This window comes from Acinonyx jubatus, chromosome D3 (assembly GCF_027475565.1).
Source record: "Acinonyx jubatus isolate Ajub_Pintada_27869175 chromosome D3, VMU_Ajub_asm_v1.0, whole genome shotgun sequence".
NCBI classification, from domain to species: Eukaryota; Metazoa; Chordata; class Mammalia; order Carnivora; family Felidae; genus Acinonyx; species Acinonyx jubatus.
Genome location: NC_069392.1, coordinates 17,356,258 through 17,380,179, shown reverse-complemented (window position 1 = coordinate 17,380,179; position 23,922 = coordinate 17,356,258). Strand labels below are relative to the sequence as shown.

At 47.7% G+C, this 23,922-nt stretch overlaps 2 long non-coding RNA genes across 3 annotated transcripts in view; both read left to right on the top strand.

Moving 5' to 3' along the window:
- Positions 1–17,142, top strand: part of LOC113595099 (uncharacterized) — a 46,792-nt gene extending 29,650 nt beyond the window's left edge. For both annotated transcript variants that reach the window (XR_008291859.1, XR_008291860.1), the window contains exon 3: positions 17,043–17,142. This is a non-coding gene — a long non-coding RNA (uncharacterized LOC113595099). The remainder of the gene's footprint in view (positions 1–17,042) is intronic.
- Positions 17,143–17,375: 233 nt separating this feature from the next.
- LOC128312495 (uncharacterized) lies at positions 17,376–23,662 on the top strand. Its single transcript, XR_008291861.1, has 4 exons — positions 17,376–17,392; positions 18,040–18,125; positions 22,356–22,586; positions 23,157–23,662. It is a non-coding gene; the product is annotated as an uncharacterized LOC128312495 (long non-coding RNA).
- Positions 23,663–23,922: the final 260 nt, after the last annotated feature.

Here is a 23,922-nt window from a genome sequence, read left to right as displayed (position 1 = left end):
TGTTCTTATGAAAATGCGTGTGCATCTCGGAAAAGGAACAGCACTGTTCAGGCAGGACAAAGGAGAGAGAAGCCCAGTGGCTGATCCTGGCGACCAGAGGACAGGGGTCACGTGGCTTTGGGTGTGTGGTTTGCTGCTCCCACCGGCTGCCTTTCTCCGGAGAGCTCGGAAGCCGGGTGTGGGTGCCCATTCCAGCGGGATGTGCCCTAGCGTTTGTCCCAAGGGGGTAGACCCGCGCCCTCCAACGCGGAAGCCAGTAGCCGTGTGTCGCTATTTACATTCAAATTCATGAAAATGGTGTCAGATGAAAACTTCAGTCCCTCAGCTGCATTAATCAGATTTTAAGTACTCCGTAGCCACATGTGACTAGTGGCTACCAGACTGGACAGTGCAGGTAAAGAACGTTCCCCGGATCGCAGAAAGTTCTGTTGGCCATTGCTGGTGCCCCCGGGTCCGGAAGACCCAAAACGGAAGATATTCAAACAACAAAAAGGAGGGAGGTCTTCGCTGGCCCCAGCCTAACGAGCCTGTGCGCCTCTCACTTCCGTCTCCCACTAAGTGGCAGAACTGGGGTTAGAACCCAGATCTCATTTAATTCCAGAGCTCACCCCACTCCCCCCCCCCCCGACCATCTTTAGACTCTATGTAACACGGACTGGCCCCAGATTGCTATGATGTGGCTCATTTCGCTCAATACTTCCTGCTCTAGGGAGCTATGGTATTTATCCACTAGGTCTGACAAGTCACTGGTCAAGGGATGCTCCAGTGTCACCAGTCGAGGGATGCTCTCCCGATGACAGAGCCAGCATTGATTCCGGCCACTGTCGACCTGCTCTGGATGGCCAGAGAAAGCCCAAGGCAGGGAGCTGACAGATGGAATTTGGGCTGGATGCCCAGACCTGGTAAGTGCAGGAGAACATGGGAAGGCACCCAGAGTGCATGCCCTCAGTGTCAAGAGAGTGAGGTCACACAGATCTGGGTGGGGGGTGGGGGACACATTGGCTCTGCCGTCTGCTAGCTCTCTGGCCCCTACATTTTCTCTTCTTGCCCCGTCTTATCTCTCTCCACAATGAGGGAATTCCTTTAAAATATGAATCGGATCTAGCCACTCCCCTGCATTAATCATGTTCGTGATTTCCCACTGATTTAGAATGCAATCCAAATTTTATAAAGGTCCACACGACCTGGCTCATCCTTTACCCTCCAACGTTATCTTTCCCGACACCTCTTGTTGGTACCTTCATGGCCCTCGTCACGCCCTGGAACTATTTCCTTGTTTGCTTTCTTGGTTATTGCCTCTATTCCTCCTGGGCTGGAGACTTCATGAAGGTCGGGCATGCTTATTTTATTCCTTACTCTATGTGCTGGTGCCTCACACAGCCCCCAGAGATGCAATGAGTACTTGTCTAATGAAAGAAGTAACAGTCTTATGCACGATGCTTAACTTCTGTGAACTTCTGTTTCCTCACCTGTAAAATGAACTAGAGATATTTTGTAAGGTTATTTGTAAGATAGAAGCGGTGATGGAGTGCACGGCACACGGTAGGCACTCAAGTTGGCAATTATCAGTAGTATAGAAAAGTTGTAAGTTCAATACAAGTACCTTTTTTCCGCCAGAGCCATTTGAAAGAAAGCTGCCAACCTGATGATCCATGACCGCTGAATATAGTAGAATTTATTTCCCTAAAACAGGAAGGCTCTGAGATCGTCACAATAAAACTGTTAGGATCAGGACACTAACCCTGACACATTACTAACCTCTAATCCTCAGATCCCATTCGGCATTTGCTGTTTGTCCCAATAATGTCCTTTGTAACAGAAGGGTCCAGTTCAGGATTGCCCGTTGCCTGTATGTGTCCTGTCTCTTGAGTCTCCTCTAGTCTGGAGCATTCTTCAACCTTTTGAAGGGGACAGGCCCATCATTTTGCAGAATGTCCCTCAGTTTGGGTTTGTCTGATGTTCCCTTGAGTTTAGCTTTGCATCGAGCATCTTTGGCACAGGAGCAATGCTGTGTCCTTATTGAATCCTGCCAGGTGGCATGTGATTTCCATGCGTCCCATTATTGGTCTGTTCTCTTTAGTCATATGAGTAAGGTGGTTTCTGCCAAGCTTCTTTTTGCTGTGAAATTACTCTTTTCCTCTGTCTTAATATTTTTGTGGAAAGGTTCTTTTTTTTTTTGTTTACTGTTTATTTATTTTGAGAGACAGCGAAAAAGAGTGAGCATGAGTGGGGGAGGGGTAGAGAGAGAGGGAGAAAGAGAATCCCAAGCAAGATCTGCATTGTCAGTGCAGAGCCTGATGCAGGGATTGGTATCATGACCACGAGATCATGACCTGAGCCGAAATCAAGAATCAGATGCTTAACCAACTGAGCCGCCCAGGAGCCCCAGCTCTTTGAAACTATGTAAGTGTCGTCACCAAATCATTCATTCATTCATTCATTCATTCATTCATTCATTCATAACATTACGAACTAATTCTTTGCTATTTTACTTAGAGGATTTAATCCACTACTATTATCATTTATTTTAGTGGTCAGATTGCCTCATTTTTGGGCCAGTGAGAGTCCCTTCAAGCTGTCTTCTGCGTCCCTTGATACAACCTCCATTTTACTCTGAGCACTGCTTTGCTTTTTGGCCCAGCAAGATGTTCTAGGCTCATGCTGTACTCTCCCTGAGCCAGCAGCTCTGGAATCAACCATTTCTCAAGGGAGCCCTGGTTCAGTTTAGTGGGGGATATCTAGAAGTAAAGTTGGTTCTGGTGTGTGTATTGCTGTTGGGGCATCACAGTTCTGAGAGCCCCTCCGTGGACAAAGCTCAGGGATGTGTGTGTGTGTGTGTGTGTGTGTGCGTGTGCGTGCGTGCATGTGCACGCATGTGTGCACACATGTGTACACACACACACAGACATGCTCACGTCTGTATTTCTTTCTAGACTTTTTCTATATACTGAAAAGCATAAAGTCACATTGATATCTCTGATTCAAATCTATCACCATCGAGTTTATTCTGATTCTTTCCATTTCCATATTTGTAACTCCCTTCTGATGATGAGAAAGCTGGCTGCGATTTTCCTCAGTATATTTAACTGTCTGACCAATGAAACAATCTTCCTGTTACACCTGCCACTGCTACCTTGCATGGACCCCCTTGTCACTCTGCCTGTTCTCTCTTAGCCCATGTTAGCCGTACCCGCAGGCAGATATCCTCCTCATCCCGCTTGGGCTCTGATGGCAATCCAATCATTGTGGTTGTTGCTGTTGTTACTATTATCCTTGGCAGGCTAGTGGGGCTGAGGAGTGGCTCAGATTCTCATTTAGATAATCTGCTTTCATCCAACCGGAGGAGCCATTTCTGGAGGCTCGTGTGTGTGTGTGTTTTTTATATTCCTAAGATGCTTCTCCCCAGCCCCGTCTAAGAGGTCAAAGCAATTAAAAATCCTTAATAATTACCCAACATTCAGGAATTGATGGCTGATTTCAAGTGCCGTGTCTTTTATTCTTTCACCTCCCCCCCAGAAATCTAAGGGAGGAAAAGTAAGTAGCAGCTGAAATGATCCCCCACTCACTTTCTATAAAGAGGAAAATTAGCTGCTCTAATAATCATGAACATTAATGTATAGCCAATTGCACTCAATTAAAATGATGATCTATAATTTTGCCTCAGAGCTTTATGGAGGCCATTTCAATGACTACCGAGTGGAGTTGGGTGCTTTTCAGAGTTCATGGGTTCGGCTTAACTCTCTCATCCCCATCACTGGCTTCCATGTAGTATGGACCCCAAGTTCTTCCCCGGTCAAATTGCTCAACCCTTGGAGTGTGCATTTTCTCTGTTTTTAGGGTCTGGGATATATCATAGTCATGGCAAGTTTATGAGGTCCTGTGTGGGTCACTCTGATTCCATCAGTCCTGAAAACAATTCCTCCATTACTCTTCTGACACACAGGTTCGCCATGATTGTTCGATGAAGTTCTCCTCACCCTGGCCAGAGCCGACTGACCGTAGGTGGGAGTCCCTAGCCCCAAACGTGCCAAGTAGAACCTCTTCCCTGGGAATCTGAGATCGGGACTAAGAAGGTTTAGTGTCAGAGGGATGCTTTTGAGCAGCACTATAAAACTCAGGAGCGGTGGGCAGCTAGCTTCTGGCTCGTCACATAAACTGGACAGCCCACACGCAGAGAGAGAAGCAGGCTGAGTGGCAGACGTAGAGAGGAAGCAGGCATCCTGAGAGCCTTCTGCTGCTCATTCAGGTCCCTCCTGAGTCCCGGAAGGTCCCTAGCCTGGTTTTTTTTGAAACACTCTGTACCCTGACGTGTCCCCTTTTATTCCTAATGTTAGATTTAGAAAACTACCGTGACCTGTATCCAGAGAATCCCAACTGACACAATTGTCAATGGACAGGCCTCTGTTCTTATTTCTGAGCCCTGAGCGGGCACTCCTGACAGTCCTTACTGTTCACAGCAGGGCTATCTCAACCAGAAAAAAGGCCCGGGCCGGGCCAGAGAATGGAGCATCGGTCAGAGCCTCCGGCTCTCGGGTTCTATTTCTATCTATTCATCAATGATTCTGTTAAAAGAGAAAAAATAAGACAACATAAGATGAGTTCAGTGGAGAAAACGCACTGAGATGGTTTGGTTGTTCTGATGCCAACCAGTGGGTTGCCTGACATGTTATTTTTCAGCTAGCTGTTTGGGGTTCTTGCAGACACAGCTGCTGTGTGTCAGTAGCTCTCCTGGCTGTTTCCCTCCATGCCCTGTCACTCTCTATCCCCTTTGCCCTGCTGTATTCTTCTTAGCTCTCATCACTGCCTGATACCGCAGTACCTATTTGTTAGTTCTTTGTGTGCTGATCGTCTCCCTCAACTAGAACAGAAACCTTGTCTATCTTGTTCACTACCGTACCCTCGTATCTAGAACAGGGCCTGGCACACACTAGGTGGCCAACACATATTTTCAGAATGAAGGAATGGATGGATGGATGGATGGATGGACGGATAGGTGGGTGGGTTTAACCTCTCTTTGGTAAGCTCAAAGCAGAGGCTCTGGCTAGTGGCCAAACACATCGCAGGGGCTTGAATATCCTTTCCTTTAACCTTCTTCCCACTGCACAGAGGCCATTCATTAGGGCAAGTGCCTTTTCCTGGTGTGTCCAAAAAATGTGGCTCGGAGCTCAGCCTTTGGATTTAGTACACCTGGGTGTGAATCCCAGCTCTGCCACAGCTGTGTGCACCCTGGGTAAATTGCTACACCTCTCCACGCTGTATGTCTTCATCTTTGAATTAAGGACGATAATAGTTCCTATCTCATTGGGTTGTTGTGCAAACCCAATGGGCTCTGAGTGTTGATTTCTTAGCCCTGAAACTGGCATGTAAGCTTGCTCAATAAATGTGAATTTTTATTATAGCTCCATCAAAGAGACATCACACCCCATTGTTGAGGAGTTCATTCATCCATTAGTACACGAATCGATTAGTTAGTTCAGCCAACAAGCACTGAGCATCCGTGTTTGTGTTAGATTCCAGGGATATGAATATGGTGGTAAGACAATTTGCCTCTCCCAGTGAGAATTTGTGTCGTAGGAGAGAGCTCTCAGAGAGATGACCTAAGGCATGATTATCTCATGTGCTCGCCAGGGCCATCAGCATAGGTACTTAGGGTAGGGTTTTGAAATGGGACTTCGGAGCAGTGCTGGATGGTTCAGAGAAATCTTGGTAATTGGGACACATGGATTCTGGTTGCAACTTGCTGTTTGAACTGAGAAAATGCACGTCACTTTGACTAGCACATTTCCCCACCTGAAAAATACGAGTGTGGCACTAGATCAGTTGGCCTCAAGCTTTGATGTGCATCAGAATTTTTTGAGGCAGTGTGTTAAAATGCACAATGCAGGACTCCGCCCCACGGAGAAGGATTCAGATGTTGGAAGGAATGGCGTTTTAGATGATTCTGATGCAGGCCCTCAGAACACACTTTGAGGGATTGTGAACTAAATGATATTTCACATTTCCTCTTTGTGGTTCTGACACTCTTAAACACAGCACAGTCCCCATCTTTAATACTCTGCTTTTCTAGAAGTCAGGATATGGTGTAGCCTCCTCTCTCAACCTTTAAGTCCTAGGGAGCTTTCCATGGTTCTGAAGTCAGTTCCAGGGCTCTGTGGCTGAACAGCTCCGGGAGGCACCTTCTGTTGGCATCTTCTGGGTAGCTGTTCCTTCACAAAAGGAGATCAAATCGACTGTAAGGCCTCCTCCCCCTGCCCAGAAGTTGTCTTAGCCTCTCCTCTGCTTGGTGAAAGAAAAAAAAAATCATATTCTTGTTTCCATGCCAGGTTGCTAGTGCCCGGTTTCCATGACAGCAGAGAGGGAATGGAAGCCAGGCTTTCACCTACAAAGGAATTAAAATCCACCCTCTTGGAGAACAAACAATGATTCCAGGAGAGTCCTGGAAATTGGAGAGTGTTGGTTTTGATTCATCCAACCACACAGGAAGGAGAAGGTGTAAGGAGCACTGAGGGAGGGGTGGTTTTGTAAGGGCTTTTGTGAGTAGGGCAGATTATAATGGTTATGGCAATAGCAATGATAACAAGTCAGTCCACTACACTTTAAAATTTGTGGCATTCACTTTATACTCTCAGTACATCCTATGGCTTTTATGCAGGAAGAAACAGTGACCTCAAGTGAAGTGATTCATATACTACTTTCATGCTGTCTCTTTAGTGCCTGGGGCTTCTTATCATTTGACCTGTACTTCTCCAGAAATGCCCAAGCATGGACTCTCCTTCTCATCATGAAAATCCACTAGTCCCCTGTCTCATTGTCTCCCATTCCTGATAGCAATGACACATTCGAGAAGCCAGTCTTAGCTAGAGAGCAATAGTGAGTCAAAGGGCTAGTCTGTCAGATCGAGTTTATTTCTAGTGGCGATATCCTAATGCAAACTGGTGACTCTAATGGCAAAAGTACTGACACTTTGCCAGATCAGGGAGGAAAAGAACTTTTGAACACAGTGTATTTCCCTGTTCTGCTTACATGAAGGGCTACTCTGATTCACTTCAGCTTGGAGAAACAGTTTCATGTTCTATATTTCCTCAGGACAACCCCATGGTAGCTACTGTTGTTGTCCATATTTTACAGATGAGGAACATGAGGCCCAGAGAGGCTAAGAAACTTGCCAAGAGATCACACAGCTAGGACATGCCAGAGTGGGGATTTGAACCTAGGTCACTGGCACTGTCGTTAGACATGAGTGACCAATTCATCTGGACAAGAGCCGGGATAAGCCCCTCAAGGCACCGGGCTTGCTTGAAGCCAAAAGGTACTTCTGGGGAGTCTTCTGTGGATAATTTCAAAGTGGTGTCCTTAATCAGAAGGGTCTTGATCATAGAAAGGCACCTGGAGAGAAGGGATTTGGGTTGGGTTGGGAACAGTTGCCCAGCACAGGGTGACATACAGTTGGCCAAGTCCTGAGGTGAGTAGTAAACCTAGAAGCCTCATGGTCACAACCAAGACACCTCAGTTTCATGTTTTGCCATAATGGGAGAACCCGGCAGCATCTTTCGACTTATCTCCTAACACTCCAGAGGGCTGGGTGGCAATGTCGGGATGAGATTTCATCTGCGTAGAGATTCTAGTCATATGACTGGGGAAAGAATGAAGGCCATTCCATCATAAGAGGTTAGGATCTTCATGTTGGACATGAATAGGACCTTAGAAATAGTCAGATTCAGCACATCCCAAAGTGTTTTGGTGTATCTCACCAAGGAGATATATATATATATATATATATATATATATATATATATATATATATATATATATGTATATATATAATGGTTTAGGTGTTATATTAGTCAGGATAAGCCCACTAATGCTGCAGTAACAAGCACGCCCAGAAATCTCCATGGCTTCATACCACAAAGCTGTATTTCTCCTCTATGAATTCTGGTGAGGGTCAGTCAACCCTCTAGGTGGTGGTCCTTCATGCAATGACTTGAGGACTCAGCCTGCTTTGATTTTTCTGATGCTGCCACCTCATTTGGTAACATTCAGGTCATGAAGGCAGAGGTAGGGAGAATTGAAGGGCTGCTCATGTTGAAATAAAAAAGACTACAGACACAGGATTTTATTTTATTAAAAATTTTTTTTAAATCCTTATTTGTTTTTGAGAGAGAGATAGCATGTGAGCAGGGAGGAGCAGAGAGAAAGGGAGACACAGAATCCAAAGCAGGCTCCAGGCTCTGAGCTGTCAGCACAGAGACAGAGCCTGACGTGGGGTTCGAACTCACGAACTGTGAGATCACGACCTGAGCCGAAGTCAGACGCTTAACCGACTGAGCCACCCAGTGCCCCCAGACACAGGATTTTAAAATCATTGCTCTAAACCAGAAGTGATTTGCAAGAAGGAAAGAGGAGGGTATTTCCCAGCTAGGGGCTTAGGGCTACCCATCTCATTTTCTTAGCATACTGCAATCACAGATGTTCATTTATCCCTGGATATAACCCAAGACCACCTCCAAGGTTTGCTCTGTGGTCAGCATGGGAAAAGGTGCCTTGACATTCAAGAAGGGAAGATGAAGCTTCATGACGTTGGTAGAGGAGGCTCAACTCCCCAAAGGCTGTTTCAGAGAGATACTGATAGCATATATTTGAAAGGAGTCGCCGAAGAGAAACACAAACGCATACATACACAAAATGCACAAATGCACTGAAGCCAACACACAAAGACACACAATTCACACACATATCCAAGCACACACACAGGCACACCCACACCCACAGCGATATACCGACACTCGCCTCCTCTCTGTGTGATTAATCTCCCCAAGGCTAGGAGGAGAGACCAAAAGGTCCCTGAGGTCCCGTGGGGACAGTGAACTAGGCCTGGAGTGTATAAATCTGGGGTTGGCAGAAGAATGGGCTCAACCACCCCCATTTCTCTCCTGCTGGTGCCCCGTAAATCTCTCCTGGCCCCTACCTCCCCTCCCTGCAGCAATCCTGGCTGCCACCTCTCCTCAGTTTACTAGATTTAGGTGCTGGAGTGGTTTGTTTTCTCCCCAGCTTGGTAGAGCCTGCCTGACAAGGGCAAATTTACCATCCCCAGAGCCTGCAGAATCAATATCACTTTCTTCTTGCCGGAGGGAGAGAGTGAGATTTGAGGGGGATCATCCATGGTTGGTTTGGCCTGGTCCCCTGCTCCTTGTAGAGCAGGGGGAAGGGATTTTCAGCACCAGGCAGGTCAGATCCTCTCCCCAGCTCAGTGTAGACTGCCGAGCCTGTGATATGGGCACCCGTGTACCTCAGGACCCAAGGCCAAGGCCGGACCCTGGGAGGCAGAATTCCACAGGTGTTGGCTATTTTTCTCAGACCTATTATAACACCCTATAATGAGCGTCAGGTAAGAGCCATAAACCTGACCTGGAGAGAAGCATTCTCAGTGATGTTACAAGCTTTGGAGAAAATGGCTGCTCACCTCATTAGCAGAGGCCCTGGCTGTTCTGAATAGCCACGACCGGTCACATGGGGGCTCATGCCAAGCGACACACAATACCCGCTGTCGCAGTGTTGATGGAGGGTGGGGCCGGCTCCAGGCTTGCTGCCCTGGTCAGCTGACTGTTACTTGAGTATTTGGAGTTGTGGCGTGAGGAGCTCAACAGGTCTCCCGTTCTCTCTCTTCCTCCCTCCCACTCTCCCCCATCCTCCCTCCCTTTCTTCTCAGGTATTTATTGAGCACCTACTGTGTACTGGGTGCTTGAACAAAGCAGGCCTGGGCCCTGCCCCGGTAGTGTCTATGTGGTGGTCTGGGAGGACAATTAACAAACAGATGGGTGAACAAAGTAATTTCAGAGGGTGAGAAATTCTTTTGAAAGAGTGAACCCAACTGATGAGAAGGGAGTAAATGGGGGAGAGGGTTTTATACGGACTCACGGAGGGCCTCTTGGAGGAGGTGACATCTGAGTTGAGACCTGAAGGGAGAGAAAGAGCCAGCTGTGCAGACACTGGGGGCTGAGAACTCCAGGGCTAGGGACCAGCATGTGCAAAGGGCAGAGGGTGGGGTCGGGGGAGAGCTGGGGGCTTTCCAGGAATAGAAAGGACAGCGTTCGTGAGGACAATGCTGTAGGAGAGGAGGTCGGATACGCAGACAGATCATGTCCTGCCTCATAGACCAGGGTGAGAAATGAAAGTTTTAAGTGTCGCCGGAAGTCATTCGCTGGAGGCTCCAAGCTGGAAAGAGACACATGATCCAATCTATATCTTAAAGAAAGAACTCTGGCTGCTGTGTGTGTGAACGGCCTGTCGTGGAGCAAGGGTGGAAGCTGGGAGAGAGGGAGGTGGCAGCAGCAGAAATCCTGGTGCCTTGGCCCCAGGTGGCCTCAGTAAGAAGGAGGAGCTGGATCCCCAATAGATTTTGAAGGGAGAGCCAACAAGACTTGCGGACAGGTTGATAGGACTGGGGTAAGGTTGATAGATTTGCACTCGTCTGTCTTCATTTAGGTACATTCTCTTTTCATATTAACCTTCCCTTGATGATCAATATTGTCGCACCTCAGATTCCTGGGAGGGCAGGAGAAACGGGCTGTAATGGAGGCTGAGTGACGTGATGTCAGAGATCTGGCTGGTGGTCCTCTGTGCTCCTGACTTGTTAAGTGACGTTGGCTAAATCGCACCCCCGCTTCCCCCTGCCCGCCCCACCCCCCGCCCCTCGATGTGCGTGGTCACCATGTGGAGCAGAGGGAGGCTTTGAGGGTATCTTGGGTTCGGGCACCAGGAACGGAGTGCAGGAGGTCGTGGAGCAGAGGCGTGCATGGTAGGATCACATTGGGAAGGGTTCATCTCTTGGCCGACTGGCCCCCCCCTCCCCTCTGCTCTCCCACTGTGGTTCTGAGGACCGCCTTCCCCTCTGTCAGGTGTTACCATACAGGACTCTGGATGAAAACGTACAGAGAGAGGGAGAGAGGGAGAGAGAGATGGGTGAGTGAGCCCTTTGGGTGCTGCTGTGGCATTCAGCTCTGGCCCCTGTGACAGGGGGCGGTGACGTCACCCTAGAATGGAGCTTCTGAAACTTGGGCCACGCTGTTCACCACTGAGAAAACCGTGCACAAATAGGTTTCCTTTTCCTCGCAGCAAACAGGTTGTTCATTAGTGTGCTGATTAGCGCTGACCTTGCTTCCAGAATAACTCTTGGGGGTCGGTGTGGTGGGAGTAGGTGGAGGGGCATGGATGGGAGTCCTCCCGCCTCCTGCCTCCCGGCTGGGCTAGATGCCTCCTCCCCTCCTCCCCACTGTGCCCCGCTGGTCTCCTCTTCTCCATCCCTTCTTCTTCTCTTCTTCGTGCTCCCTCTCTGCCTGCGTCTCACTGAGCCGGGGGGCTGGGGCCGGGGGGGGGGCTCCCCGCTCTCCAAAGCAACAGTTCATTTTTAGATTCCCTTGTTCACGTTTCTGCTTCACAGTGTGAGATCTCACAGAGACCAGCGTGCGGTCCCTCTTCCGTATTTTAGCAGGCGCCTCCGCGAAAACAGGGTTTAATCAAACGAGTGACTCTAATGGAGAACATTCGGGTATTCCGACAGACCGATGGATAGAATACCTTGGGGCAAGGAAGCAGTTCCAGTTGTTAAATAACATTTCCCCCCTATTTATAAAAACTGTGTGCGCTCGATGCGTAACACTTGGAAAACACAGAAGGGCACAAAGAAAATGAAGCAACACATTCCTCTCTGATTCCTCCAGTCAAAAACCACTGCTAGCAACACGCGCGCGCGCACACACACACACACACACACACACACACACTGCTAGCACTTTGAATATTCTTCTGTACGCAGTGATTTTCATGCAACATTATATTGTGGGCACACACCGCAACAATATTCTTCTAAACTATGATTTTTTTTCCAAATGGAAAAGTTTCGAACACAAACCATTAAAAAAAAAAAAAAAAGGTCTGCTCTTCTCACAATCCTCAGGATAACCCTTATCACTTAAAAATATTGGTCAGCTTGGGGCGCCTGGGTGGCTCAGTCGGTTAGGCCTCCAACTCTTGACGTCGGCTCAGATCATGATCTCACGGTTCGTGGGATCGAGCCCTGCATTGGAATTCTCTCTCCCCCTGTCTCTCTGCCGCTTCCCTGCTCTCTCTCTGTCTCAAAATAAACATTAAAAAATATTTGTTGGCTTTTCCCCCATGTATCTGTGCGCTAAAATGTAACCCCTGTAGAATCTTGGCTTGTTTTTTCCGCCTCTGTGTCCTCAGCACCTACACTACGTCCTACGTGTAGTAGTGCTCAGTAAATATTGCTGAAGGAATGAAAAATATAAATACATATTTAATAGAGTTCCTGGGGTAGAGTCAACTTGCACATTTTCGGGGAACGCGTGGAAAACCCTGATTTAATACATTACACGCATTTCCTGCTTTCTGGGAAGAAGACTGGAGTTTACCCTTGAGAAGGAACATCCCTTGATTCTCGGTGAGCAGAAAATAAGAAAAATGATCTATTTACAGTTCTTGGGGAGACCCTGAAAGCCCAAATGCTGAAGCACAGACGAAGCTGTTAGGTATTCTAAGGAGAACCTAATGCAAACCGTGTGTGTGTGTGTGTGTGTGTGTGTGTGTGTGTGTGTGTGTTAGCAGAACGTGCCCCTGCAGGGCTGGAGAAGAATGTGCCTCTGCACTTGGAGGTGGGCTGCTGCAGGCCTGCACGTGCTTGTTTGCTCTTGGGAGATGGGGTGTGTGTTCTCATCTGAGCCCTTGCTCACTGGGGTTGGGGATTGAGGGCCAGATGGTGGCAGGAGGGACGTGCAGGTTTGATCTTCCCATCACCTGAGGCTGGAGGCGAAAGGGAGGGTTTGGTGAGGAGGACCCAGGTCTCCAGGGTTGGTCTCCCTCCCAGTGGTGATGTATAAGACCTAGCAGACAGAGCTGTAAATGTCCTGCCAGCCAATGCAGTTGTCTCATTTGGGCCAGGAGGCTCACTGCAGGCGGTGACAGGACTTCTCGGCGGAGGAGATGCTCCCTGCTTCATGAGGAGGTGTTGTTGGTCTTCTTCCTTATCTTTCTTCGTCCAGAAGGAGCTGGGTGGGAACTTGGAGGGGTGGAGACCCCCACCCCCACCTCCCACCTTCTCCAGAATGTCTTTAGTGCTCAGCAAGCAGCTCCTTGTCATGGAGCTTGAATGTGGTGTCTGCTCTTCAGGATGGAGAGAGAGGAAACTTTCTTAACAGTGGTTCTAAATTGGTGACTCAGTTGGCTGAGCGTGTGGCTTGGGCTCAGGTCACGATCTCGCTGTTGGTGAGTTCGAGCCCCGCGTTGGGCTCTGTGCTGACAGCTCGGAGCCTGGAGCCTGCTTCGGATTCTGTGTCTCCCTCTCTCCGCCCCTCCCTCACTGGCACTCTGTCTCTCTCTCTCAAAAATAAATAAACATAAAAAAAAATAAAAAAAAAACCGCAATGGGTCTAAATTAATCTCCATGTGACAAAGGCTCTCCTCTTATCTTGCTGTCTGTAGTGTCGCACAGCCTGAGGATCTGTCAGCATTTGAAGTGCAAATACCCTGGGCCACAAATGCCACCTCTAGGAATCTCCTCTCAGCGCTAGTGTGATGGACAAAGAGGCATGTATTGACGTTTCCCGCCGCATCAAACAAAAGGGATTGTTTGTAATAGCATAAAACTGGGAATAAGCTAAGTGTCCATCTGGTGGGGACTCTTAGACAAACCATGGTATATCTGCACTAGAGTGAGCCAGATCCGTACCTGTGGATGTGGGTGTTTCTCTGACACACACCGCCGGGGAACAATACACAGAGAATGGTCCCATTCATTCGAGAAACACAAAACCAATGCAAAAATGTGTTTCTATGTGTACGTAAATGCACAGAAAATTCCGCAAGTGTGCCTGCTTAAACAAAAACTGGGGTGACTTCTAAGGAGGGCAGCGGGATTATGTGTGTGGAGTCTATGTGGATAATAACGATGGCAGTTAAAGTAACAGGTGACGTTTGTTGAATGCTTGCTCTGGGCCAAGCACTGTTGAAGGGCTTTATTTGAAGAGTTAACCTACCCAATCCTAATAATGACCTTATGAATTATGATTAGATTCCTTATTTTACACGAGGAAACGAAGGCACAACTCCAGGGGGTGCTATATGCATAGAAAACAATACGAACTGTGGCCCTGGAATTATGTGGGCAGCGGGACAGCAGAGAAATGAGGCAAAGGGGCCGATTTAAGAGGCGGAGTCGGGATTTGAACCACTATGCTTTACTGCCTCCACTGCCTATCCCATCCCCCCTTAAAACTAATTTTTACAGTGGGATTTTCAGGTACTTCACATGTGTTAAAAAAACACAAACCCTACAGCCTGGTTTCACTTGGATGTTTTCGAGGGCTGTGTGGTGAAGTTCGTCGGGGGAACAGCATCTTGCCTCTGGGGTTAGGGGTGGGAGTCGTCCCAGCAGAATACAGAGGTAGGACAGCAGGATGCCAAGGTCAAAAGGACGTGTGGGCTCATTCCTGAACCTGGGGTGAATGGATTCTTGGGGAACCTTTAGAAACAGCTGGGACTAATTCTAAGCGATCAGGCTGCTGTGGGCTTGTGCACTGAAATTTTTGGAGTGAAGTAAACTCTTTTTAGGGAATAAAAGCCTTTATTGTATATTTACAGGAGGGTGACTCCTGGGGCACGAGGGACTACATAATAATACTCCTTATGGAACAAAAGTAGGATGGCTTAGTATATGCTGACTGGTGTTTCATTCAACGTGTCATGAAATAACACTAGGCCTCCTTTGAAAAAAGGTATAGCTGTGTACCTGCATCACTGTCTATAATTTGGGGGTGGACTATAATCTGCTTCCTAATTCCCTGGAGAGAGCGCCACTGTCCCCTCCATACAATGCTGCAGGAACATCCTGGGGCTGCATTGGCTGGGATCGGAACGCACCTCTGACTTATCCAGGAAGCTTATAAAACATGCAGATTTCTGGGCTCACTCTGTGCAGTAACTATCTACTCCTACGTAACGAATCACCATGAAACCTAACGGCTTAAAACAACAGTGCATTTTTGCTTCACATAGCTCTTGAGGGTCAGGAATTAGGTAGCACCTTGCCTGGTTGGTTTTGGCATGTGGTCTCTTAAGAGGCTGCGGTCAGGGTGTGGGCCAGGGCCTGGCTGGAGCTGGGGGACTGATTTCGCAGGTCACAGAACTCGGGTCCTCGGCATGCGGAAACCTGCGTCACGCTGGCTGCGCATCCTCGTGACATGGTGTCTGACTTGCCCCAGAGCAACTGACTCAGGAGAGCGCAAGGCAGATGTGATGTTGTTTATGACCTAGCCACAGAAGTCAGCTTCTGCAATAGCCTACTGGTTACACGGGTGTTATGGACTGAGCACTTGTTCATACGTTGAAACCCTAATCCCCAATGGGACAGGTTAGGAAGAGGGGCCGTTCCGATGTGATTAGGTCACGAAGGCCTCCATGAATGGGACGAGTGACCTCTTTATAAAAGGGACAGAGAGAGCTCCCTCGCCCTTCTGCCACGTAGGACACAGCAAAAAGATGGTGATCTGTGAACGAGGAAGTGAACCCTGGCACCTTGATCTTGGACTTCCAAGCTTCTAGAACTTGTGAAATAGTATATTGTTTACATCAACCCCATATAGGTATTTTTTGGGTATAGCAGCCTGAGCTAACTAAGACAACAGGTCAGGCCTATTCAGGGATGAGGGGACTCAACAAAAGGTTGCAAATACCAGGGATTCACTGGGAGGCAGGAATCACAGGGGACCATCTTGGAGGCTGGATGCCATAGCCTGAGAGATTGTGATTTCCCAGGCGTATGGGGTGGAGCTTAGGGATCTACCATTTTAACAAGTGCTCAGGTGACTGCTGTATTAACCCAACCCAAGCTTACTGGCTCGGTGATCAGTCGCCATGCCAGGTGGCTACAGACGGGCTCCTGAAGTTTGCTCTTCCTGGGTTGTGGGAGTGAGGGGTGAGGAACGCTGTTTGGTTCCTTTGGTTTATGTATATAGTAGAAGAAGAGTTTGGACAGTCCTGAAAATGACCCCTGGGCCTGTAAATGAACCTTAGAAGAAAAGACAGTGGACAGATCTGCTCGGTGGTTTAAGGACCGTCCCACCCCCCTGCCCTTTGGAGGCAGACTGACTGAGAATTTGGGTGTCCCTTGTTCCTTCTGAACCTCAGGTTCAACATCTGTAAAATAATCATTACAGTGAGTGTGCATGACTTTGAGATTAAAAAGGAGCAAAAACCCTAAATGATCATTTTGGGGATCATAGAGCCCCTTGAAAACTACATGGTAGTTGTGGATCCTGCAGGGGTATCAGTTATGCATGCGAGCCTGGCATACCTTTCCCCTCTTCTGGTAACATCACTCTGATTTACAGTGAGAAGCCATCTTTCTTCCAGGCGGTCTCCCTTGAGAGGCAACATGAGGCCTGGCCAATCAGAACATGTACTGCATCCTCCAGCACAATGATTGGTTCAGGTAATGCACATGACTGCAGAGCTGTCCAATCAGAATGCATTCCAGGACTGGGGCACCTGGGTGGCTCAGGTCATGATCTCAAGGTTCATGAGTGCTAGCCCCACACCCGGCTCTGTGCTAACAGTGTGGAGCCTGCTTGGGATTCTCTCTCTCTCTCTCTCTCTCTCTCTCTCTTTCTGCCTCTCCTCCACTTGCACTCTCTCTCAAAATAAATAAATAAGCTTAAAAAAAAAAGAATGTTGGGGCACCTGGGTAGCTCAGTTGGTTAAGCATCTGACTTCGGTTCAGGTCATGATCTCACAGTTTGTGGGTTCGAGCCCCACATCAGGCTCCGTGCTGACAGCTCGGAGCCTGCAGGCTGCTTCAGATTCTGTGTCTCCTTCTCTCTCTGCTTCTCCCCTGCTCATGCTCTGTCTCTCAAAAATAAGTAAATGTTTAAAAAATTAAAAAAAAAAAGAATGCATTCCAGGACTAAGGAGAGAGATACTGCTACAGAGATATTCTTTTTTTTTTTTTTTTTTTTTGCTGGGATCTCTAGCTGGTGGGATGTGAGCAAGGAGCTGCTGTCAGTCATGCTGGGGAAACACCAACCTGAGAGTGAAGCCGACAGAGATGAAAATAGAAAAGAACCCAGTATTTTTTTTTAATTTTTTTTTAATGTTTATTTATTTTTGAGACAGAGAGAGACAGAGCATGAATGGGGGAGGGGCAGAGAGAGAGGGAGACACAGAATCGGAAGCAGGTTCCAGGCTCTGAGCCATCAGCCCAGAGCCCGACGCAGAGCTCGAATTCACGAACCGTGAGATCGTGACCTGAGCTGAAGTCAGACGCTCAACTGACTGAGCCACCCAGGCGCCCCAGAAAAGAACCTAGTATTGATGCTCTCTTGTGAGTACCTGGATCAAACCACACTTGAACTTCCAGGTTATACCGGTCAGCAAATTCCCCTTTAGGCTTCATTACTTTGAGCTGGGTTTCTGACACTTGCAAAGCCTTGAGGTGAGACCATTTTGAAATGCTAAAAGCCCCAAATAGATGCAAATGATCTGTATTAAATTTTCGTGCATTTGGTACCTTTGATGGTGAGGAGGCAAGGTGATATTTTCCTGGATCACTCTCCCATTCCCTCAGGGAAAGAAATTATTTTGTTTGTTTTGAGAAGCAGACATTTGGCCACTCCCAGAGAAATAACACAGTTCTGTTTCTTACAGTGTGAACATGTCTTCAGAATGGCATATCTGCTGTGCTGGACCACACAGCACAGTTAGTATGTGCTTACTGTATACCAGGCACTCTCCTCTACAGAAATTAACTTGTTAATTCTCCCCGGAAAAAGCAAAGCAAAGCAAAACCAAACCACCAAACCCCAAACAAATAGAATTTCTAGTTTTGGCTTTTTCTTTTCCCACTAGGCCAATGGCTCTTGCTCCTGGCTTATATTAGAATTTGGTATGAGATGATGGTTGATGTTGCACAAAGTTTTATAAGGCAGGATAATCTGTTGAGATATTAATTTGTGGTTTTTTTGCTACAAGAGATGAATCAGAATGTGAGGCGTTATCTGCAAATTCTCCTCTCTGCTGGATACTGCTAAGAAAGGAGAAAAGAGGATGGACATGAGGTAGGCAGACGTCCAGTGTCTGCTTCTATTGGTACTCGATAAATGTTTGTTTCCTTCCCTCTTTCCTCTTCTGTCTTGTTACGCATCATGACAAAGTGGACAAGTGTCGTCTGCAGGCAGAACTGTCCCAGGGGGACTCAAAACCTACTCCGTAGCCAATGACCTACCTATAAAGCCTGTGAATTCACATCAGGCAGAGGACTGGGTTACTGAGAGCTTTCAGGGACGCTGTAGGAGAGTGAAGGGCTCTGAGTCCATTGCCTGTCACAGAACGTCTCCACTCATAGCTCGACAGTGATGTGGAGCCTAGATGATGCTATTGTCTCAAAGGGAAGGACAGGGAGACAAGTGCCCTTGAGGAGCAGGGAAATGGCAGAAGCAGTGGGAGTGGAGGGAGACTCCTCAACACCAGAAGGGGGTTGGCTGGAGTTCTGCAGGTGCCGTGATTCTCCATAGGATCCTGAGGGGGATGGCTGGAATGCCCCTGGTGGTTGGAATGCGGCGGTGTGGAATGACTGGGGTACATGTAAGGAAGACGGACCCTGGCTATTGGAGTTCTCAGTCTGCACAAGATTTCTGTGGCCAAGCTTAAGCAATTCTGTAGAGAGCTGGATGATAGCCCATTAGCAACACATAGGGAACTGAGGACCAGAGGCCTATCTTTTGTTTCCTGAGCTCCACATTAAGCCTCCCAGATTCCGTGCCACCTTAGAAATGTGGAAGGACCGGGGCCGCTGGGTGGCTCAGTCAGTTAAGCATCCTATTCTTGATCTCTGCTCAGGTCATGATCTCACGGTTCCTGAGATCGATCCTGCTTCGGGCTCCGCACTGACAGTATGGAGCCTGCTTGGGCACTTCTCTCTCCCTGTCTCTCTGCCCTTCCTCTCCTCTCTCTCATGCTTGGTCTCTCTCTGTCTTAAGTAAATTAAAAAAAAACTTAAAAAAGAAATGAGGATGGACCACCTCAAAATATGAAGATTGAATTTCTCACCAACCCTATAAGATGGGGGGGGGGTGGGGGGGGAGGAGGTTCTGAGTTGATTGTAAAAATGAGCCAGGGATTCATTGCATATTTGAGTTCGTAGCCGAGTCTTTTATTTTATTATTATTTTTAAATGTTTATTTATTTTGGAGAGAGACAGACAGATAGAATATGACCAGGGGAGGGGCAGAGAGAGAGGGAGACACAGAATCTGAAGCAGGCTCCAGGCTCTGAGCTGTCAGTACAGCTCGAACCCATGGACCACGAGATCATGACCTGAACCGAAGTCAGACGCTTAACCGACTGAGCCACCCAGGTGCCCCATGCAGCCTGAGTCTTTTAAACAGAGCTGTCACGTATTGAATGTTTACTTGCACCAGGCACTGTGTTGAATTTTGTAACTTATGGTATTGCCTTTACCCCTCAAAGCAATCCCATGGTATTAGGTATTATTACATTTTATAGGTAAGGAAACTGACTCCCAGAGGATTCAGAGTGCTTGTTGTAATGTATGTTAATGGTGCCCCTCCACACTTACTCCCTTGGGTCTTACCATTTCAGAATTCATGGGCTAGACTTCCAACCCCCAGCATCTGCAGCTCTTTGACGGAGGGATCCCACTGATCACCAGAGTCCCCATGCATAGCAGGCCAGAAGTGGCAGGGAGTTAATGCCTCCCGGGACAGCCCTCGAATAATGATTTATAGGAGAAGTTGGTGTATAAATACCCCAGCTCCCTTGCTCCTTGGATGAGGTAGCTCCTTGGATGGGGAACATGACTGGTTCCCAGGAGTCCCCAACAGAATTCAATCCCAGTTGACCTCCTTGGTAGCTTCCTTAATACATACCCTGCATAGTTCCATCTCCTCTCCAGTCCCCTGCTGGTGCTTCATGAGGTCACTGCCTAAATCACCTGCTTGCACTCGAACCCTTGTCCCAGAGGAGGTTTCTGAGTGACCCCAAACTGAGATACTTGACCATGATCAATAGTGAATTGAGGAGCTGGGATTTGAAACCCATTCTGAATCTCTCCATTGCCCGTGCACCTAGCCGCTGCTCTGGAGCTTTCTTTTAAGCTTGATAGACCAGCATTTCAAGTGTCTTCAGGGACACCATGATGTACACATTCTCTGCCACTCAGCAAACATGCAAGCAGTGATCTCACTGGACGTGTGCACGGAGGGCGAGCATATTCTTCGCAGATGCCCAGTCTCTTTTCACAAGGGAGTGGCAGGGAGAGTGGCCACTTGCAGGGTGGAGTTCTGTGCTTTGATGGGAAGGAGGAGGGAGGAGTCTGTTGCTCCAAGAAAGGGCCTGTGTGTCGATGCTGACTCTAGTTAATATGCTGCCCGAGTACCTCTTCTCCAAGCTGGCCATCTCTCAGCTGGGCGACAAAGTAATTTAACTAGGGCTGTCTCTCAGGCTAGAGCTCCTGGAGATTGCTCCTCATTTATCACAGAGGAAAAATTGGGATCTGCAGCCCATGGGCTGCCAGCATCATCTAGGCTGCGTCATTGATCTTTGAGTGGTGAAGTTCTGCAGTGGGTAATGGAGTCAGAGCCTATACGCTCCAGCAGCCATGAAAGCTCTTCTCAACCCAGTCCTCTGCCTGATGTGAATTCTGTGGCTTCGTGTTTAGTCATTGCCAACGGGGTGGGAGTTGATGGACCCTAGGAAGATCCTTCTGCCTACACGTGCCTGCTCTGCTGGTTTGTCATGATGTCTCTCAAAAGAGAAGGGAGAGGAGAGTGAAAGAAATAGATACTTTTAGCACTCTTGCAATGGAAATCGTATGCTTGCCTGCATGGAGGGGTCTGCAGACTTCTTCTGTAGAGGACCCAAGAGTAACTGTTTTAGGCTTTGTGGGCCACATGGTCCATGTGGCAACTGCTCAACCCTGCTGCTGTAACACAAAAGGGTGGAGGTGGCCAGCCAGCCGACCCTCTTTTCTAATAGTACCTGGTTTTTATTCCACTTCTTCCCACCTGCCCCTTGTGCTCCTGGAAGACCGACTCTACCCCCACCATCAGGGTGGGTTTTGATTGGTCTCAGCTAATCAGCACAGTCCATTTCCCTGGACACTGATTGGTTCAGAGGTGGGAATGTGATCTAAGTCAGTCCAATCAGAGTGAACGTCAGGACTCTTGCTTGTGATGTTGGAAGGAAGACATTCTGTGTGTGTGTGTGTGTGTGTGTGTGTGTGTGTGTGTGTGTGTGTGTGTTGTGTGTATGTGGATTGTGTGGGTTTCAGACATGAGGCCTGGAACTGCTGCAGCTCTTTTGCTTTCATGAGGAAAGCCTGCTCGTGGAGGAAGTCAATCACAGTGAGGAAGTCAGAACCAAGAGAACGAGAAGAGTGGGTCCTGAGACTTTCCAATTATATATTACTTTTTAAAAAATGCCAGTGTAAGTTTCAGGTACTTGTAGCAGCAAGGATCATCTGACTACACTTTCATGTGGCTACGCATTGTGCTTTACAGATATCACCTAATTTAATAGTTGTAGCAACCATGGGGTGCCTGGCTGGCTCCATCGGTAGAGCATGCGACTCTTGATCTCAGGGTCAGGAGTTCAAGCCCCACACTGGGCATGGAGCCTACTTAAAGTTAAAAAAAATAGTCAACTCTATATGGAAGGCCTTATCATCACTATTTAGGAGATGTTGAAACTAAGACCTAACAAAGATTAAGTGGCCCACCTAAAGTCACGCAGTGTAGACACTATTGTCCACGACCATTTTGGATTCCTCTTCCATTCCCTTATTCTGGCACCAGACCCTGCACCCTGACCCCTGTGACTGATGGCTCTTGAAAGGGGCATATGCCGCAAGCTGAGCCAATCGAAACGCTTCTCTGGGATTTTTCTCTCTGGAGCTGGAGGTAAAGGTAAAGAGCTCTCTCTGGTTGTATAGCTCCTCTTTCTAGAAACTTCTTTTCCATTCATATCCACACGAGTAGAGAGAACAGCCATGTTAGCACTTGACCCTGCCTCTGGATACAGTTGATTGGTTCAAGGGTGAAAACTTGACCCAAGAAAGATTAATCAGTTCTGTAGTGGTGTTGATATATATCCACAAGTTCTTTGATACTCTTCCTTCCAAACAGTTAAGCCTAATTTCCCTCCCCCTTGAATATGGGCTGGACTTAGTGCCTTGCTTTTAATGAATAGAATGATGGTGTTTGACTTCTGAAGCAGGTCATAAAAAGGATAGTTTCTGGCTGATGTTCTCTGTCTTTCACTCACCTCAGGGGAAGCCAACTGCTATGCTTGATTGAGGACACTCAAGCAGCCTATAGACAGGCCCATGTGGTGAAGAACTATGACAACCAGAACTAACTTCCCAGCCATGTGCATGAACTATTTTGGAAATGGATTCTGCAGCCCCTGTCTGGCCTTCAGATGATTTCTGGAATATGAGAGACCCTGAGCCATGACCACTCAGCTAAGCTACCCCTGGATTCCTGACCCACAGAAACTATGTGAGATTATAAATGTGGTTGTTGTTTTAAGCCACTCAGTTTTGGGATCATTTGTTATGCAGCAGCAGATAACTGATACAAAACCTTCACTGAGATTGTTGGGCTTGGGATTGAGATAGTGTGGCCAAGTGGATTTAAGATCCGTTGGCAGCCACATGTCCTATCATAAAGGTCAGAGTGTCTGAAGAAGCCAGTTGTGTGTGTGTGTGTGTGTGTGTGTGTGTGTGTGTGTGTGTGTGTGAGAGAGAGAGAGAGAGAGAGAGAGAGAGAGAGAGAGAGAGAGGAGAATGAGGAAAAAGATGAATTGTGGATGCATGTTGTTTCTGCCTACCTAGCATCTGTCTACCTTTGTTGGTGACAATACCCTGATTTGCCATGGCACAAACCACCATTTTCTCACTGAGAGTTCACGTGGGTAGAGCAGGACTGATTTCAGAACTCTCTTCCAGGATAAGCATGTGGTTCGTGTAGTTCTAGCACGTATGTGAAGCAGTTTCTGAAGCCACAGTTCCATGAGCCAATAATCACCCCCTGCCCCTGCCCTTTTTTTTTTTTTTTTTTTTGCTAAAGCTGATTTGACTTGGATTTCACTTACCAGTGAAAAAGACCAGTCTGAAATGGACCAGAGATGAGCAATGGAGGGAGACAAAACTTCTGATGGCATACCAGTTCCTGCATCCAGCTGTTCCTGAAACCCAGCCAGGTCCCGCCTTTAATAATAGCAGGGGCAGCAGCAACAACAAACATTTACTGAATGCCTATAATAAATCCCACCTTTTGCTAATTTAGCTCCTCTTACTCGCAACCGAGAAAGTCTTAAAGAGCCCAATATCCATTGCAACAATATCTGGAAGGGGAGAGAATGTGCTAAGGGAATGTGCTAAGGGAACGAAATTTAAATCAAGGTTTACAAAAAGACACAAGTGGGAAATCATGCAAGACTGTAACTGAGTCATGCATAAATTTTGCCTAGACCTTCTCTGTGCTTAGGGCCCCTTGTGCGGGGAGCACAGCCCCACAGGGAGGCGTTCATGGATCGGATGCCAAACAGATTCAGGCAGGGGGAACGGGCGAAGAAGACAAAGCAAGGCACATTTCTGAAAGCCTTCTGAATCTTTAAAATTAGGACCTAAATCTATCTTCTTATCAAGAATGGCAGGGGTGGGAGATGGCGTTGGAAGGCGGAGGTTTTTCAACCAATAAAGCGCCGCCTCCCTCACTTCTATATTCTTTTTTCTTTGATCTTTTTTTTCTTTTTTGTCTACGACGGAAAGCACGAGTGCTCTCTCCCCTCTCTCCAGAGGTATGCCCTTTGGAAAAATGTTTTCATGTTTAT